The sequence below is a fragment of the Arvicola amphibius genome, chromosome 4 (assembly GCF_903992535.2).
Source record: "Arvicola amphibius chromosome 4, mArvAmp1.2, whole genome shotgun sequence".
Taxonomy (NCBI): Eukaryota; Metazoa; Chordata; class Mammalia; order Rodentia; family Cricetidae; genus Arvicola; species Arvicola amphibius.
This window is the reverse complement of record NC_052050.1, coordinates 67,124,227-67,140,432: the sequence shown is the minus strand read 5'-3', so window position 1 is coordinate 67,140,432 and position 16,206 is coordinate 67,124,227. Positions and strand designations below refer to the sequence as shown.

At 49.9% G+C, this 16,206-nt stretch overlaps 1 protein-coding gene across 4 annotated transcripts in view; it reads right to left on the bottom strand.

Annotated features, from left to right (window-relative positions):
• Positions 1 to 16,206, bottom strand: part of LOC119811272 (solute carrier family 22 member 5) — a 78,455-nt gene that overhangs the window by 16,440 nt on the left and 45,809 nt on the right. Inside the window, exon 14 of one of the 4 annotated variants that reach the window (XR_006020785.1) lies at positions 15,202 to 15,270. The exons of the other annotated variants lie outside the window; for them this stretch is intronic. The gene's annotated coding sequence lies outside the window, so the exon portion shown is untranslated. The remainder of the gene's footprint in view (positions 1 to 15,201; positions 15,271 to 16,206) is intronic. 4 annotated transcript variants of the gene reach the window in all.

Sequence of the window (16,206 nt, the reverse complement as noted above, 5' to 3'; positions counted from 1 at the left end):
CCAAGAGAATGGGAAGCCAAAAAAAACGGCTGGGGCCTGGGATGGGCGACACAGGAATCAGAAAAGCTGGGGAAGGGAAGCGGAGCTCAGGGGCTACAGCGGTAGGGGTGGGGGTGGGGGATGGGATGCACCAGCCAGAAAGACTCTGTAAAGAGTGGCTGGGACTACAAACAGCAGGGACTGGCATCCAGGGTCCGCTTTGATGTGTTAAATAGGCACCTCAGGCATTTTGTCCTGAGTTTGAGACCTGAGTTGTGGCTTTCCTCCTACCTCTATCCCTGAGTGAGTGCTGAGATTGCAGACAGCACCCCCCCACCACACACACACACTAACAATGAGGAGCAGGAGAGACCTGAGCTGAGAGGGATGACATAAGTACCTGCCCATAGTGAGAGCACAGAGTGGTTAGGAGATAGTGACCCGGATGTGTTGGACATGGGCATTGCTGAAAAAGAGTCTAAGCTCCATCAACTGGAGAAAGCCCAGTGCCCAACAAGGCTGCCAAGACTCCTGAGAGAAGAGCAGATTCTTGCCATGGCTCAGGAGCCTGGAGCCCTGACTGTTCCTTCATGTCAGACCGTCAGATGGGAGGATTGAGCCAGGAGTGAAGGATCCCTCCCCAGAGGGACGGAGTCCCCAGGAGACCCGCTCTCTCTCCCCGGATGACAAGACACAGCTGCTTGTAGGAATGGTAGACTGGGACCGCATCCACCCCCCAGCCTGCTGCTACCAACACTGCCCTCTTGAGAAGCCAGGGCCCTGCCCCCAGCCCCAGTCAGGAGGAAGTGAATCTGTATGGCCGGCCTCTCATGAACTCTAAGGCTGGCTCAAGACACCGATCTGTTGAATAATTAAGATTTTTTCCCCACCCAATGTTTTCAGAAACTGTTGTTTAAAAGATATAACCATCCAAACTGTTTACACAACCCTTGGGAAGTCTCTGCAGACAGCATTCTCAGTTGGCAACTGCAGCCAGGGCTGACGTGGAGACCTCTCTATACTGTGCTCTGGCCTTACGTGATGGGGCTCTGCATTTTCTCCGATTTCTTTTTAATTTACTTTTCCTGGTGTCTGGTGCTCCACATCACACACGACAGGCTCTGCGTCTCGGGACAAGCTGTCCACTAGTCAGGTCTGAGGGTGAGGTCCTTAGAATGACGAGGTAATGACAAACGTGGGGGTCATTCAACAGGAGCCTGCTCTCACTGGCACTCCGGTCCTCTCCGGAGGAGGGTGTCAGCGTGCCTGGTCCAACTCTTAGGGCTAACTCTTTGGATCTGGGGACTCAGGATCCATCAGGTCCCTGTTCCCAGTTACAGGGGGATGCAGAGTTCCTGGGGATATTTTAAAGCAAACATGAGGTCTGGGCTTCTTCCCTGAACCACCTTCAGGGTGTGACTCCGCACGGAACCACCTTCAGGGTGTGACTATGCACTGAGACTAAACCCAGGGAATCAGTCCTTTGTGTCAGAGAGGCTGCTGTTGTCTGCACTAACATAGGGGTCCCCTCACTGACATATTGGTGCAAGGAATGACGTGCCATCTGATAGCACTTGGGGTGCCACCCCAGAGATTATGCTGGGGCTCTAGAGACAGGTTTCTCCATGCTACACAGCCAGCACGAGTCCCAATAAAGGGCTGGGGAAAAGGTCAGGAGCACTGGCTGCTCTTGCAGAGAGCCCAGCTCTGGTTCCTAGCACCTGCATGGAGGGGCACAACTGTCCCTGACTCCAGTTACAGGAAGCTGATGTCCCCTTCTGCCTTCCACAGGCACTGCTTGCACATGACTCACTTACACATATGTACAAAACACACTCTTACGTATAAAGTAGAAATATAATCCTTTAAAAGAAGAATTCCGAACAACTCCCCCGAGGCAGTGCCAACATCTCAGCCAACCAGAGTCTCCTGCCTTCCACCTGCACTGAACACCCTGCTGGAGAAGGTGGAGGCACAGGCATAAACTCACATCTGGGAAAAAGGGAAGACTCAGGGCAAGAGAGACAGCTCAGAGGTTACAAGCACTCGCTGCTTTTGCAAAGAACCTTCATTTCCAGCACCTACATCGGGTGTTCACAACCACCTGTAACTCCAGTTCCAGGGGTCCAGCAACCCATTCTGGCCTCTGTGTGCATGCATGTGCACACAGGCCACATATACCCCCCACATAGTACGAATCCTGAAAGCACCCCTTTATTGAACCAGGGCCAATGCAATGAGACTTAAGAAAGAGAAAGGGTGGGGCATATTTCCCACTAGTGGAGAAAAAAGAAACAGAAGAAGACAGTCTCTAGTATTAAATTTTTGACTTGGCCATAGACGGGTAAGCTCTATCTTCACTATTCCTCCTACCTTGGCTTCCTCTCAGGAGCCTCCCCCCAGGCCTCCCTCCCATAGGAGGGCTCTTGCATACAAGACTGTCCAGTGAGGCTCCTCCCACACAAGGGCTCCACCCACAAGAAGGCCCGCCTACCGGAAGTCCTAGACAACCTAACACTTCCTATTGCTTGTGTCCTGAAACATCAAGGACCTTGAGGAAGGGCAGGACAAGCAGCTCAGTCAGCATTGCAGTACTGTGTGTTCACAGTGTGCCAGGTTTAGAGGCTAGGAGGGGCAACAGTTATTTATCTGAGAGAAATAAGTAGCTGAGGGCCTGTGGTGTGAGCACAGGTTTGTAATCTTCATACTCAATAAGCTGAGGCAGCAAAGGCTGGGTTTGGGTAGGGACGGAAGGTTGTGTGGCTACTGGCATGGGGTTAGGCTAGAGGAACCAGTGCACAGGCTCTTGGAGACCGGAAAGGGAGATAATAAAATCAGGCTTTGATTATGTCGGCTGTGGAGACTGCAGCTTCAGGGTCCAGACAGTTCTCAAGTCAAGGCCACTGCCACCAGGGCAGCTCCTTGACAGTAGCTGGATGCCCTGGTGTAGGGAGTAGAAAAAGTCCTGAGTGTGAGATCCTGAGTGTGTGATCCTGATTGTGTAAAGTCCTGAGTGTGTGAGGTCCTGAGTGTGTGATCCTGAGTGTGTGAGGTCCTGAGTGAACGTGTGTTACTGACACACGCCGGCCATGTCAAGGAAACTAGCCTCAGACCCATGGGAAAATAGCGAAACCTTCCTCCCTTCCCCTGGGGTGAGGCTCAGAAGCCTTCTTCTGGTTAAAGTAGATGCTGATAGTATGTGCAGAAAATGTCCACCATAGCTTTCTCCCCTCAACCTTCTCATATTTATAACCCAAAGACTGCCTTCCTATAGAGACTGCTCCTACAGAGATTACTACACCTGTCTCCTTGTTAATCTGTAGGTAATAACCCCTGCTCCTCATCTGTGTGTGTAATAGCCCCTCCTCCTTGTTCAGCTATGTAATAATCCTGTCTCTCTGTTCTACTGTATATAATAAACACGCTGAGCTTCCTGGGTACTGTGCTGTCTCTACCAGAGAGCCTGGGTTACCTGACCCCAGCTTTTTTGTGTGTATGTATAATGGTCATTTCTTCATACCCTAGCTGCCCCCAAGTCAGGTCAATTTCTGGAAGCCATGTCAAGGATGTGGCACCTAGGCCAGTCCATTTCTCCCCAAGGAGGGGAGCAGTCACTGGGCTGTTTGGGATGAGGTCAGGTCAGTCTGAGGTGTCTCTTAGAGATCGCCCTTCTGTTCCTTCTGCGTGAACAAGGGGGATACTGGCCTCCGTGAACAAGAGAAACTCTGTGTTAGAGTTTAGGAGAGCAATGAGGATTAGAAACTCACCGCCTTTAACAGGTTAAGAGTGGACTGGGTGCTGGGCGGTGGTGGCGCACGCCTTTAATCCCAGCACTCGGGAGGCAGAGGCAGGCGGATCTCTGTGAGTTCGAGGCCAGCCTGGTCTACAATGGCTAGTTCCAAGACAGGCTCTAAAAACTACAGGGAAACTCTGTCTCGAAAAACAAAAAAAACAAAACAAAACAAAACAAAAAAAAAACAGGATGTCCGCTGAAATGGCTCAGCAGGTAAAGGCACCTGCTACTATTCTGACAACCTGGGCCAGATCCCCAAACTACACGCGGTATAGAAGAAGAGACTCCTGCAAGTTGCCCTCTGGTCTCCACACCCAGATATAGCATTTGTATACACCCTAAATACATTAAAAAGAAGAAAATAGCTTGTGTTTCTGTGATAGCGTTTCTCTATGTAGCCCTGGTTGTCTGAGAATTCACTCTATAGACCAGGTTGGCCTTGAACTCAGAGATCCACCTGCCTCTGCCTCCCAAGTGCTGGGATTAAAGGTGTGTGTCACCTAGTTATTTGGTAGATTTTTTTAATGTATATGGTCATCTTGCCTGCATACATGTATGTGTTGCCATGTACATTCTAGTGCCCCTAGAGGCCAGAAGAGTGTGTCAGCTCCACTGCCCGACAAAAAAGTATTTTTTAAAAAAAAAAACTTTAAAATGAGGTTTGTAAAGGGTCAGTCTTCCGTGGTCTCCTCCAGAAAGGCTGGTGAGGCAAGAAGGGCAGCCGAGTTCCAGGGTTTAAAAGGTCTATGACTACTGGGTGGCTCAGGGACCCAACAGCGACTTCCTGGCCAATGTCCTCGGTGTATCAAACCTCCAGTGATCTCAAAGTGCTGGGAAAGGCCACGCCCAAGGGTTCTCCAGTGCTAAACTGCGTCTACAATTAAATTTTAGGTGATTTTGAAAGTTCCTTAAAATAAAAAGTAATATCCTCATGCAAACTGAATCAGCAGTTTCAGGATTGCCCTAGTTTGGGGTGTTATCATAGATCACGAAAGCCAGCCACCGAAGAACCACATCATGTGCCATGTCTCCGCCTCTGAGCTAGAATAAAGTGTAGTCCTAGTGCTGAGAAGTGGGGAACAACACTAGGTAACCTCAGGTTACCTTTCTGGCAGACTGAGAACTTTATTGCAACCCCCGGGGGCTATGATACCTTTAGAGCAAAGGACAGATCCTCGGGCATAGCAAGCATGGGACACTGACAGTCACAGCAGCCTAGTGCAGCGGTGTTGCCATCCATACCAGACACCAGTCACTTCTCACAGTTACCAGAAAGTCTGCTTCATGCTTTAAAAAAAAATGGTTGTGCATTGAGAAACAAAGACTAGAGTAAACAGATACGCGAAGTCGAGGGGAGGTGAATTCTAGTGGGTGGGAAGCAATCTAACCTAATGACAAGACACACACACACAGACTTACACACATACACACACACACACACACACACACATAGACACACACATATACAAACACACACATACACACACACAGACACACGCACACACAGAGACTCATACAGACACACAGACACACACATACACACACAGACACATACATAGAGACACACACAGACACATGCACACACACAGACACATGCACACACACAGACACAAACATACACAAACACACACATACACACAGACACACGCACACACACAGAGACTCATACAGACACACAGACACACATACACATACACAAACAGAGACACACACATACACACACAGACACATACACAGAGACACACACAGACACATGCACACACACAGACACACACATACACAAACACACACATACAGACACACACAGACACACATACACAGACACACATACAGAGAGACACACACACATACAGACACACACAAGACACATGCACAGAGACACACACATACACAGAGACACACACACACACACTTTGGAACAGCTGGAATTGAGATCCACTCTGCTATTTATCTGCCACCAAACCCAAGGATCTAAGTTCAATCCCCAGGGTCTATGTGGTAGAAAGAAAACAGACTCTTACAAGTTGTCCTCTGAATTCCACATGTGTAGTCACACACATATTTTGATTTTTCAGAATGGTTTCTCTGTGTTACAGCCCTGGCTGTTCTGGAACTAGCTCTGTAGACTGACTTTAAACTCAAAGAGATCCACCTGCCTCTGCATCTAAGAGTGCTGGGATTAAAGGCGTGCGCCACCACTTCCCTGCTAAATTAATTTAAAAAAAAAAAAAAGAGTTGAATACCCCTTTGGTCTCTACCCAGTTACTGCATCCTCCTCACTTGGAGCCCAGAACTCCTGCCAGGTGCCCCCTCCCAGCACTTGTTACCCCTCCTTTCCTTCACACCACCATCAAGCTACAGGTCCTAGCTGTTCCCCACTGTTGATATCCCCCAGAAACCTCACTCTCTGGGGCTGCCACAACCCCTCCCACACTCCGATAACCGGCCCACCACTGAACTTTATATGAGGTAAGGACTGTCTCAGCCCCATTTGAAGGCAGCAAAGCTGAGGCTCAGACAAGTTTAAGAACCTGAACTCAGATCCTCGGGTTTGGTGGCCAGCTCCTTTACCCACTGAGAAATCTCAACCAGCCCCAAGGGGAATAAACTTTGTCCTAATCTTCTTTGTTTCTTGCTAGTGCTCTCCATTGAGTAAGCCTAACCAGAAGCCAGAGGCAAGGTGATGGTGGTACAGCCCATCAGTTGGCTCCTGGCACCGGGCTTGTGCTAAGGGCAGAGAAAGGACCTTTATGAACAAATGGACTGACCCTCTGTTTAAGCAAAAGAAAGAGCCGGGTGGGTGGTGGTATTACACGCCTTTAATCCCAGCACTTGGGAGGCAGAGACAAATGAATCTCTGTGAGTTTGAGGCTAGCCTGGTCTTCAGGGAGAGTTCCAGGACAGCCAAGGCTACACACTAACTCAACACCCCCTACCAAAAAAAGAAAGGGGTGGGGAGAAGGAGGAAGGCGATGTGGTTAGCAGTGTCTGGAACAGTTGAGGCCACAGAGCCTAAGCACATGGTGGTTCTCTCTCTCTCTTTCTCTGTTTATTTTCTGGTTGTCAACACATCAACTTAAGGTGGCAGTCCTTAAAGTAACCAGGTATCTGTCACCATGCACCTTGGAGTGTTGCTAAGAAGCAATGTGTGTGTGTTAAAAAGACAACCAGAGGCTCTGGGACTGGGGCTGAGACAGGGGAATACAAAATGAGGAAGGAGAAAGAGGAAAGATGGAGAACTCCAACATCCTCAGCAGGCTGGGGTTGCATACATGATTAACTTGTTGTTAAGTCTGAATATGCATTCACTGGGATGCGGTAATCACTCCTATGTATTTTCCAACCCAGTGATGTGCCTGAAAGGGATCTGGTAAGAAAGTCCCCTTGACCTACATGCAAAGCCTTGTGTTGCCTCTAGACGCACAGGTTGAAACTGTGCAGCCCTGCCCACGAAGAACCGAGCAGTTGATGTGCCCTGGGTCCTTGCTCCCTCTCACCCTAGTGATCTGTTGAGGTTCATCTCTATTCTGATCTGACAAGCGGCTACTGACAGGGATTGGTCCTCCCATGGGCTGGCTCTCTGGAAGGAAGCGGTCCATGGAGAGTGGTCCGAGTCTCAGATCATAAGCAGCATCCTGTCCTCCAGCCTTGGCCCCTTAAGAATCTATCTCAACTCTACAGGCTATTCTTGAGCGTCTGGATGAGGCTCCAGGGCGTTTGAGGCCTATATATCTGCACCCAGCAGCTGTCAGTCTCAAGGCCTCTCATACCTTTACCCCAGCCTCCAGCTTCTCCAGGCTCTCTTTCCCACACCCCATCCCTCACCATGGCTCAGGCATCCTCTCACCCCATCCCTCACCGTGGCTCAGACACTATCTCACTCCATCCTTCACCATGGCTCAGACATCCTCTCACCCCATCCCTCATCGTGGCTCAGGTACCATCTCACCCCAACCCTCATCATGGCTCAGACACTATCTTACTCCATCCCTCACCATGGCTCAGGCCTCATTTCCCCCATTGTTTTCCCGTAGAGCTTGCGGTGGATCAGGAAGCCATTCAGACCTCCACTATTAGCCTCTGGAATTCTCCTCCCATAGCATTCATCACTGCTTTCCGTGGTGCATTCCCCAACACACCAAATGCCTCTTGTGAGGGGAACCTGATAGCCGGTCCTGGTTTCAGCACTTCCAAGCAGAGTGCCTGGCACTGAAGACACCCGGTAAAGGTTTCTACCAGATGGATGTTGAGGTAATGATTTAGAAGATAGGAAAGGCAGAGTCACACCCCCCAAGTATCCTGCTTCCTGTCACACTAGTTTTCCTGTCCTTGTATCAGACAGGACAGGGGACTGCACAGGCCACCACACACTTCTTGAGTCTGCTTCTCTTTCAGGCATCCCCGCTGAGAGCCTTTCCCTGACCACCCTGTCCACAGTTCCTCGGTCCCTTGAGTACATACATATCTGTGTGTTTCAACTTTCAAACAGCACTTCTGCTAGTGTATTAAAACAAATTAGGATGGGGTTTTAAGTAGCCCAGTGTGGCCTCAAACTTACTGCGTAGCCAGGGGGTGACTTTGGGATTCTGATTCTCCTGCCTCCACCGCCTAATGCTGGGATTATAGGCATTTGCAATCACACCCAGGGTCAGCTGGAGACTAAACCCAGGGCTGTGTGCACGCTAAGAAAGCACTCCAGCAGCTGAGCAGTGTCCCCAGTCCCAGATGCTTCATCCTGTGTTCATTTTCTATCTCTACGACTCAGCTCTATTGAGCAAAGACTTGCCCGGTGCCTAGCAACGTGAAGCGGATGGGGCAATGACACACTTAGTAGATGGATACATGCTACTGTTTACTGCCCGTTAATTTCATTTGATACAAAATTTCTATGTTTGCGGCTAGATTGGGTGCCTCAAAGAAACCCAGAGATTCTCGGGAGCCACCTGGCAGCAGGGGGTAGGCAGGACAACCTCAGTTCCCTTCCCAGGTGGGATAAACTGCCTGCCTCCAGTTTCCTTGTGGCCTGGGCTTCCCCATACTGGAGAGGAACCCCACCACAGGTGCCTGCTGGGAATGTTTCCCCAGCTTTCTCTAAGAGCTAAGCTGCTGTTGCCCAGTGTGGCAGACAAACGCGCCCAGAGCATTGAGCTGCCCTGGCAGCCGGCAGTAAGCACAAAGCAACTAATATACATAACTGGTTTCTTCTTCCTTTTCTGAACTTCCTACCCTGAGCGTGCCTATGAGATGCCTGACTGGGGGCAGGAACTGCCTGTCCCTCCAGAGCTGTCCAGACAGGATGGCTCTCAGCCATGCCCCCAGAGAGGGCTAATTTTTTTGTTAGGAGCTGAGATCTTGCTCTTGTCTCTTAGGCCTCTGCAGAAATTGCTGTGCCAGCTCAGTGGAGGGCCTGGTCTGGAGCCTCTGACTTGCCCTGGCCCTTCCTTGAAGTGCTCTGGTTTACTGGAAATCATAAACGGAGAGGCGGCCGGCCTTTATCACACACGAACCGTGTACTCTTAATAGCTAACAAGCAGGGACTGGCCTCCTGGTGACTCCCAGCGACTGATATTTGCACCTGGTAATCGAGGTCAGGTCTACTTCTTTCAAGTCACATGTTTTGCTTTAGGGCAGGAAGGTGTTAGAGCCACTTGTTGCAAAGAGGCCAGGAGGGGATCATAGCGTGGCTGCAAGCCAGTGCTGGCAGCAGCGGCTTTGGGTTCATGAGGCGCTGGGGCTGCACTAGCAGCTCCCTAACACCCCTCACACCAGCGTTTCCCTCAGAAGGCTCAGGGCAACCTGCTTTCCTCTAAGACGCCTGCGTAGGGGAGCCACTTTGAGTTCTTGCTGTATTACCTAGCCGATTAACAAACAAATTATGCCTCTTGAATAGTCACGTAGAAATACAGGTCATTTAAAAGTGTTTGAATCACAGTCCAGGCCCCACCCTGCTCAGACACCTGATCTCATTCCAGCCTTTGCTTCATGGCAGGTGTTTATCTCCAGGTTGTCATGGGAACTGCTGGTATTAACAGCAGCATAGCCAACCTGGCCTGGTTGGCAGGCGGCAGCCTCAGAGCTTTCTGAGCACTGGGGCTCCCTGCTGGCCACTGGGCATCTGGGCTCCAGGCCGTCCAACAGTTACTTGCATGCTGGAACCACCTGAGGCACACAGCAGAAACTAAGTAGGGTGTGTTTATTTTTGGGTGCCAATGACGCTAGGAGAGCAGGTTTGCACTTCCTGTCCTGTGGGATTACAGACTAGGGTGACAATGGCCTCTGATTCACCTTGCTGGGGGACTGGCTGGCAGGCCCACAGACCACTTGCTATACTCTTTCAAAGGCAGATGCATGAAAAACTTGTGAGGAAGGGGCCCAGCTGCAGTCTGCAGGGTGGGTGGGGATGGTGCCCGGCTACTGCTCAAGCTTTACATGCAGCCAGAGCAGCCTCCTGCACTGCCACCTGCACGCCGCTGAGACATGACCTCACATCTGTCTGTCCACGCTTCTGCCAGAAGACTGAGCAAGCTCTCAGAATGGATCTTTTACTCTCCAGAATGGACACCCAGCCTCAGGAGAACACTGTTCTCCAGGCCCTAAAGAGGCCAGCAAAGGAGGAGCCACAGAATATCCTAAGACCGGACAGATTTTCTCCAGTTGTGATTTTCTCCAGTTGTTTAGAACAGGGAGGGGGTCAACCAGAGCCCTTGTTCTCTGACAGTCACCACTTCGACCACTGCCACGCCCAGGGGACAGTGCAGAGACCAAGACGGGCACTGTCATGGCTCACGAGCTCACGTGTGCTGCAGGGTAACAGGGCCGCCTCGGGGATCATCACAATCTGTTTTACCACCTGGACGTCATGTGAATCAAAAGAGTGCACAAAAACTTCAGTATTACAAACCTTCAATTTACTCATTTACCTTTGTGTGAGGATGGCACGTGTGCCCACGAGTGTGCTCACGGGTATGCTGATACGTGGGAAGAGGCCAGAGGAAGGACAGGGACACCTTGCTCCATCACTCACTCTCCACCTTGTCCTTTGGGACAGGGTCTCTAATGATCGCGGAGTGAACTGGCGCCATTAAGCTCCAGAGACCCCCACCCATCTTTATCCCCCACAGCGCTGGGTTACAGAGGCATGGCGGGCCAATCTGACTTTTTACATGGGTGCTGGGGATCTGAACTCAGGTTTTCACGCTTGCTCAGCCAACACCCTTCCCCGCTGAGCTGTCTCTCCAGTCCACTTTAGGTTAGTCTAGCAGCGTAACTAAGCTTCCTTTCCGGGTCCCTGAACTACACAGAGGAGATGCTGGGAAATGAACCATGTGGCATCATACTTCAGCTGGCTCCATTAGCTAGGCAGCAAGAATCACTGAAATAGTACTGTGGCAGAGACAGAGTAGGTAAGATGGCTCAGTGGGCAGAGGAGTGGGGAAAAGCTGCCAACACTGAGGACCTGAATTCAATCCCCAGGGTCCACCTGCTGGATGAAAGAATTAACTTCTGTAAGCTGTCCTCTGGTTTCTACATGGAGTGGCACACATGTGCAAAGAACACACACACAACCTAATAAAAGTTTTAAAGCCAACAGTGTGGCAGAGATGTCTGATCTGAGGTTTTCAGTTCTTTCAATTTAGAATCTGAGTTGTCACATGTGCAGCCTTCAGGGGGCTGCCCGAGGTCACACCTTCAAGCTGTTTCTACTTAACAACTGCTGGAATAAAAAAAAAAGTTCCTAGAGACAGGCTGGTGCACTCCATTTCAAACCACATCTGGGTATGTTTACTCCCATTTTACAGATATAGAAACTGAGAGCTGAAAGGCTGAATAATTTCCCAAGCATACCCACTCCAGCCTCAAGCACAGGCCTTACTGTGTGTGGATTTTCCTACTGCGGGACACTGGCACAAAATGCACAGTGCAGCTGCCTTCTAGGCAAACCCTCCTGGGATCTATTCCATCAGCAGCACTACCATTCTGTGGCTGAGATCAGTAGGAGAGTCCTAAAGCACCCGGTGACCAGGATGGCTGGAGAGAGTATCTAATACTCCAGCTCCATAGAGCAGAAGATTTATGGAGGCAACTGTTTAGGGGGCCCCTGACTCCACCACACCTGCACACAGGTGACAGGACCTGTTCATCCAGCTGTTCATCCAGGATTCTGCGATGGCCCTACGAGTTGGCAGGACTTGGCTACAGCAGGCAAAGGCTAGGATATACTAGGAGCATGCCTCACCCCGGCCACTGCCGCTCACATCACAAAGAGGGCAGCACACCCTGTCCTTTGCTCCCACTTGCCTGGCCCAGAAGGGCTCTGCATGCCTAGAATTGAGGCTCCTGTGTGCTAAGGAAATCTGTCTACTAGTCTCCTGCAAAAGCTGGGAACAGCAGCTAACAGCTAGTGCAGCCAGATCTGTTTATATCACCATTTTCCCTAGAAGCCAGAATGGACCCCGGAGTGAGCGAGCACAGGCCAGACTAACCAGGCTTGAGTTCAACAAGACCCTGTCTGAGTCACTTGACCTCTGGGGTTTCTATTTTCCTCGATGTATCACCAGCATCCTAGATGGCAGTCCATGAGGCTTTACCCTAAGCCGCACGCTATGCCAACACCAGGATATGACACCGTGCAGTCATATCCAGCCTTACTACATAATTACCATAGTTATTTCATTCCTATGTGCAGGGAAGGAAACTGGGAGGACAGTGACCCAGCTGCTGTCAGTACCATGTCTGTCTTTACAAGCCCTCGACCATAGACATGCAGACTGAGGACAGACGTGCGAGTGTTTTGAAAGCAAATGAAAGGGGTTGGGAGCTGCGTAAAATGAGTAACAGTCACAACCCCCTGGACACAGCTAAGGGAACGTTCTCCATCCTCTTATGAAGTTTCCGGGCTGGGCTGGGACGGTGGTGAAGTGCTGTTATGTAGGCAGGAGGACCTGAGTTCAGACCCCACAGCATCCAGGTCACAGTTGGGCGCACTGGCATGTATGTAGTCCTAGCACTGGGCAGACGGAGACAGGGAGCTTGCTGGCCAGTCAGCCTAGCTGGGTGAGTGAACCTCAGGTTCAGTGAGAGACCCTGCCTCAGAAAACAAGACAGAGGAAGGACCAGACGTCCACCCCTGACTTCCACACACATGCACCTCCCACTCACCCATCCACCCCTGACCTCCACACACACGCACCTCCCACTCACCCATCCATGTGCCTATCTTATGGAAGTTTTTTTTTCTTAGCCGAATCAGAATGAGAACGCTCTTCAAGAAGTTATTTTTCTCTTCCTCCTTCAGATAATAATAATAATAATAATCTGATTAACCAGATTTTACACTGAGACTAGAAGGCCAGGAAAGGGGTGAGCAGTTTAGGCTCTCAGGATCTTGGGGGGGGAGGGGAGAAAGAGGATAAAAGTTCCCCCTCCAGTCAAAGTGGATTCTCTCCAACCCAAATGAAAACATCCTAAGAGAAAGCATACACTTTGCTCTTCTTTCCTTCATTCCATTTTGTTTGTTTTAGTCTCCTGTGACCTAGGCAGGCCTGGAACTCTGACTGTAATAGAGGATGACCTTGATTTCTTTCTGATTTTCCTGGTTCACCTTGCCACTGCTGGGATCACAGGTGTTCACCACTGTACCTGATTTATGCAATGTTGGAGACAGAGCCCAAAGCCTCATGCATGTTAGGCAAACTACATTCTCCAGCCCTTCAAGAGTATCTTTTCTAACCATAAAGACAGATTTTTTTTCACTAAACAATTGGTCAATATGGCCCTCTCTCCTCCCCTCAGGTCTGTACTGCACAGGGTTCATGGCCTCTTAAGGGAAGGCCCTACTGTACCTCTGTGCCCACAGCTCAAGCTGGTACATTTTAGGTGCTTAGCTGGTTGCTGAACACCCAGGGAGTAAGTTAACAGAGGAATACACAGGACACTTGGGTGCAAGCCAGAGCTGGCAGGGGGTTGATAGGCATCAGCTCCTGTTGCTATGTTGACAGACATCAAGCTCACCGTCAACTTCTCCCCTGCCTCAACTTCACTGCCAGCAGCTCCGCAGCTCCCACTAGAGAGGAAAGCCCTTCCTGGAAGTGCCACAGCTTCCTAGTTGCTCTCTGCAGCTCTGCAGACTTTGTCTGTCATGTTCTCTATTCGGAGCTTGGAGACCTGGCTTGGTTCCTGCTATGGCTTTCCCGGTGCCAACAACACACTGAGAAGTGACTTACCTAAAGTCCCCTTTTACCTGGTGACAGTTCAGCTTGGGGAGTGGTTGTCATAGACAAATGTATAGACTAAAGATCATACTAGGTCATGACTAGATGGGACCTAGCTGCACACAAAGTCAACCTGTCGCTGCAGATAACAGAGGACAGCGTGTGTGACTCTGGAGTGTGCCAGATCCAAGTCCAGCTCGCCATGTGACCTTGTTTGAAAAGAAAGTGTTGCTTTTTCCAGGTGTAAGTAAAATGGAAATAAAAGTTCCTATTTTAATCTCTAAGTGGTCCCTCTGTTCTAAAGTCTGTTATGTTTTGTTTTCCTTCCCTCCTTCCTTTTATTTGGGGGGGGGAGCTAATTTAAATTTACAACCCCACCAAAACCTGCCCAACCAACTTAGGTACTGTGATAGCTCTAGATAGCTGCTCCCTCCTCACACCTGAGCAGCTAAGGCAGACACCCTTTCCTCCAGTTGGAATTTACTAGAGCCCTCGGGCAGGTCTTATCAAGTCTTTCTGACTAGGCCTTTTAGGGTATTTTTATTGTGTGTGTGTGTGTGTGTGTGTATGTATGAGTGTGTGTGTGTGAAGGGTTTGGAGGATGGTTCTGTGTCACCAAGAGGCAGGGGGTTGCTGTGTTTTTAATTATTATTATTTCTTGGAGACAGGGGCTCATGTATTTCAGGCTTGCCCCAAACTCAATATGTACCTTCCGATGACCTTGAAGTCCTGATTCTCCTGTCTCCACCTCCCCAGTGCAGCACACAGTGAACACCACCATGCTGGGCTGAGTTCTATTCAGGTAAGGATGGAACTCAGAGCCCTCAGGCACACTAGGCAAGCATTCTACCAACCGTGTTGACCTCCAGCCCCAGGAGGAATGTAAGATCCTTGTGAGTAACTGTCCTTTCTCTTGGGTATCTAAAATACCATGTATGGGTCAGGCTATAAGCTTGGTGCAGACCACTTTCTTAATGTGTATGAGGTTCTGGGTTTAGTTCCCAGCACTGTAAATAAAATAAAATAAAATAAAATAAAATAAAAGTACTGGGCTGGTAAACTGGTTCAGTGGGCAATTGCGCTTGCTGCCAAACATGAGTTCGTGTCCAGGACCCACAAGATGGAAGGAGAGAACGGACTCCTATAAGGTGTCCTCTGACCTCCACACACAAATAAATGTGGAACCAAAAATGTTAAAAAATAAAAATGGTGACTCACTTGAAGTTACAAGTTAGAATTTAAGAGTGACTCCAGTACTCTATTTTCCAAGCAAAGGAAAAGAAACACCTAGAAATGAAATTGGAGACAAATTTAAGCCACACCCCTTTCTGCACGTTTGGCCTGTGTGGGAGGAAGAAAATCATTTCTATTTCCAACCCAACCAGGCCAATGGAGGAGCTCCCTCAAAACAGAGCGCCGAGAACTCACAAGGAGTCTCACTTAAGGACTGCAGGAAGGAAAACAGTTCAACTGAAAACTGGTACTGGTGGCTTAAAAACAACCCGGCCGGAAATGCTGCATGACTGTGACTGTCAGAGTCCCAGGGCTGCTGTGTCCTTCACCACAAGGTTCACACCTGCGTTTTACTCAAAAGCAGCAGCTCAGCCCCAGGGCTTTCTAAGGCCAGAGGGTGAGAAGCTGAAGTCAGGCCCACAGAGCCATCAGGGAGAAGCCCAGGCTCAGAGAACCGTGTCCTGTGGCCTCAGCAGACCCACTGCCCCACCCCTCTCTCTGGTCCAGGCCTTCACTGCTCCTGCACACCTGTCCAGCACACCTGGAAGAGTCCTTGGATGAGCCCCCACTCACAACAACTGCCCAGTCTATCCAGGACAACCTCGAGACCCAGACTTTGATTTCTTGCTTATGTTTTTATTTATTTATTACATTTGTATGTGTGTTTACTTGCTTTCCGGTTTTGTTTTTTTAAGGAAAATGAGTTCACGGTTGAGGTGTTTATTTTCCCAGTCTCCCAGTGTGAAATGCCCAGCATGTCCTGGAGGCGACTGGTTCAGAGCAGCTCGCTGGGACAAGTTTGGGAAGACTTGTATGGGGTACTTAGCTGTCAATGACCAGAGCATAACCAACCCAACTGACACCCATCCACACAGCCGCAAACCCACGACTGCTCCGCAAGTCTCTGACTGTGGTAAGAGTGGACTCATGGTTGCATCTGTTTCTGGAATGAAGCTGTGAAGCTTGTGCCCGGGAGTTCAGTGTTCATTG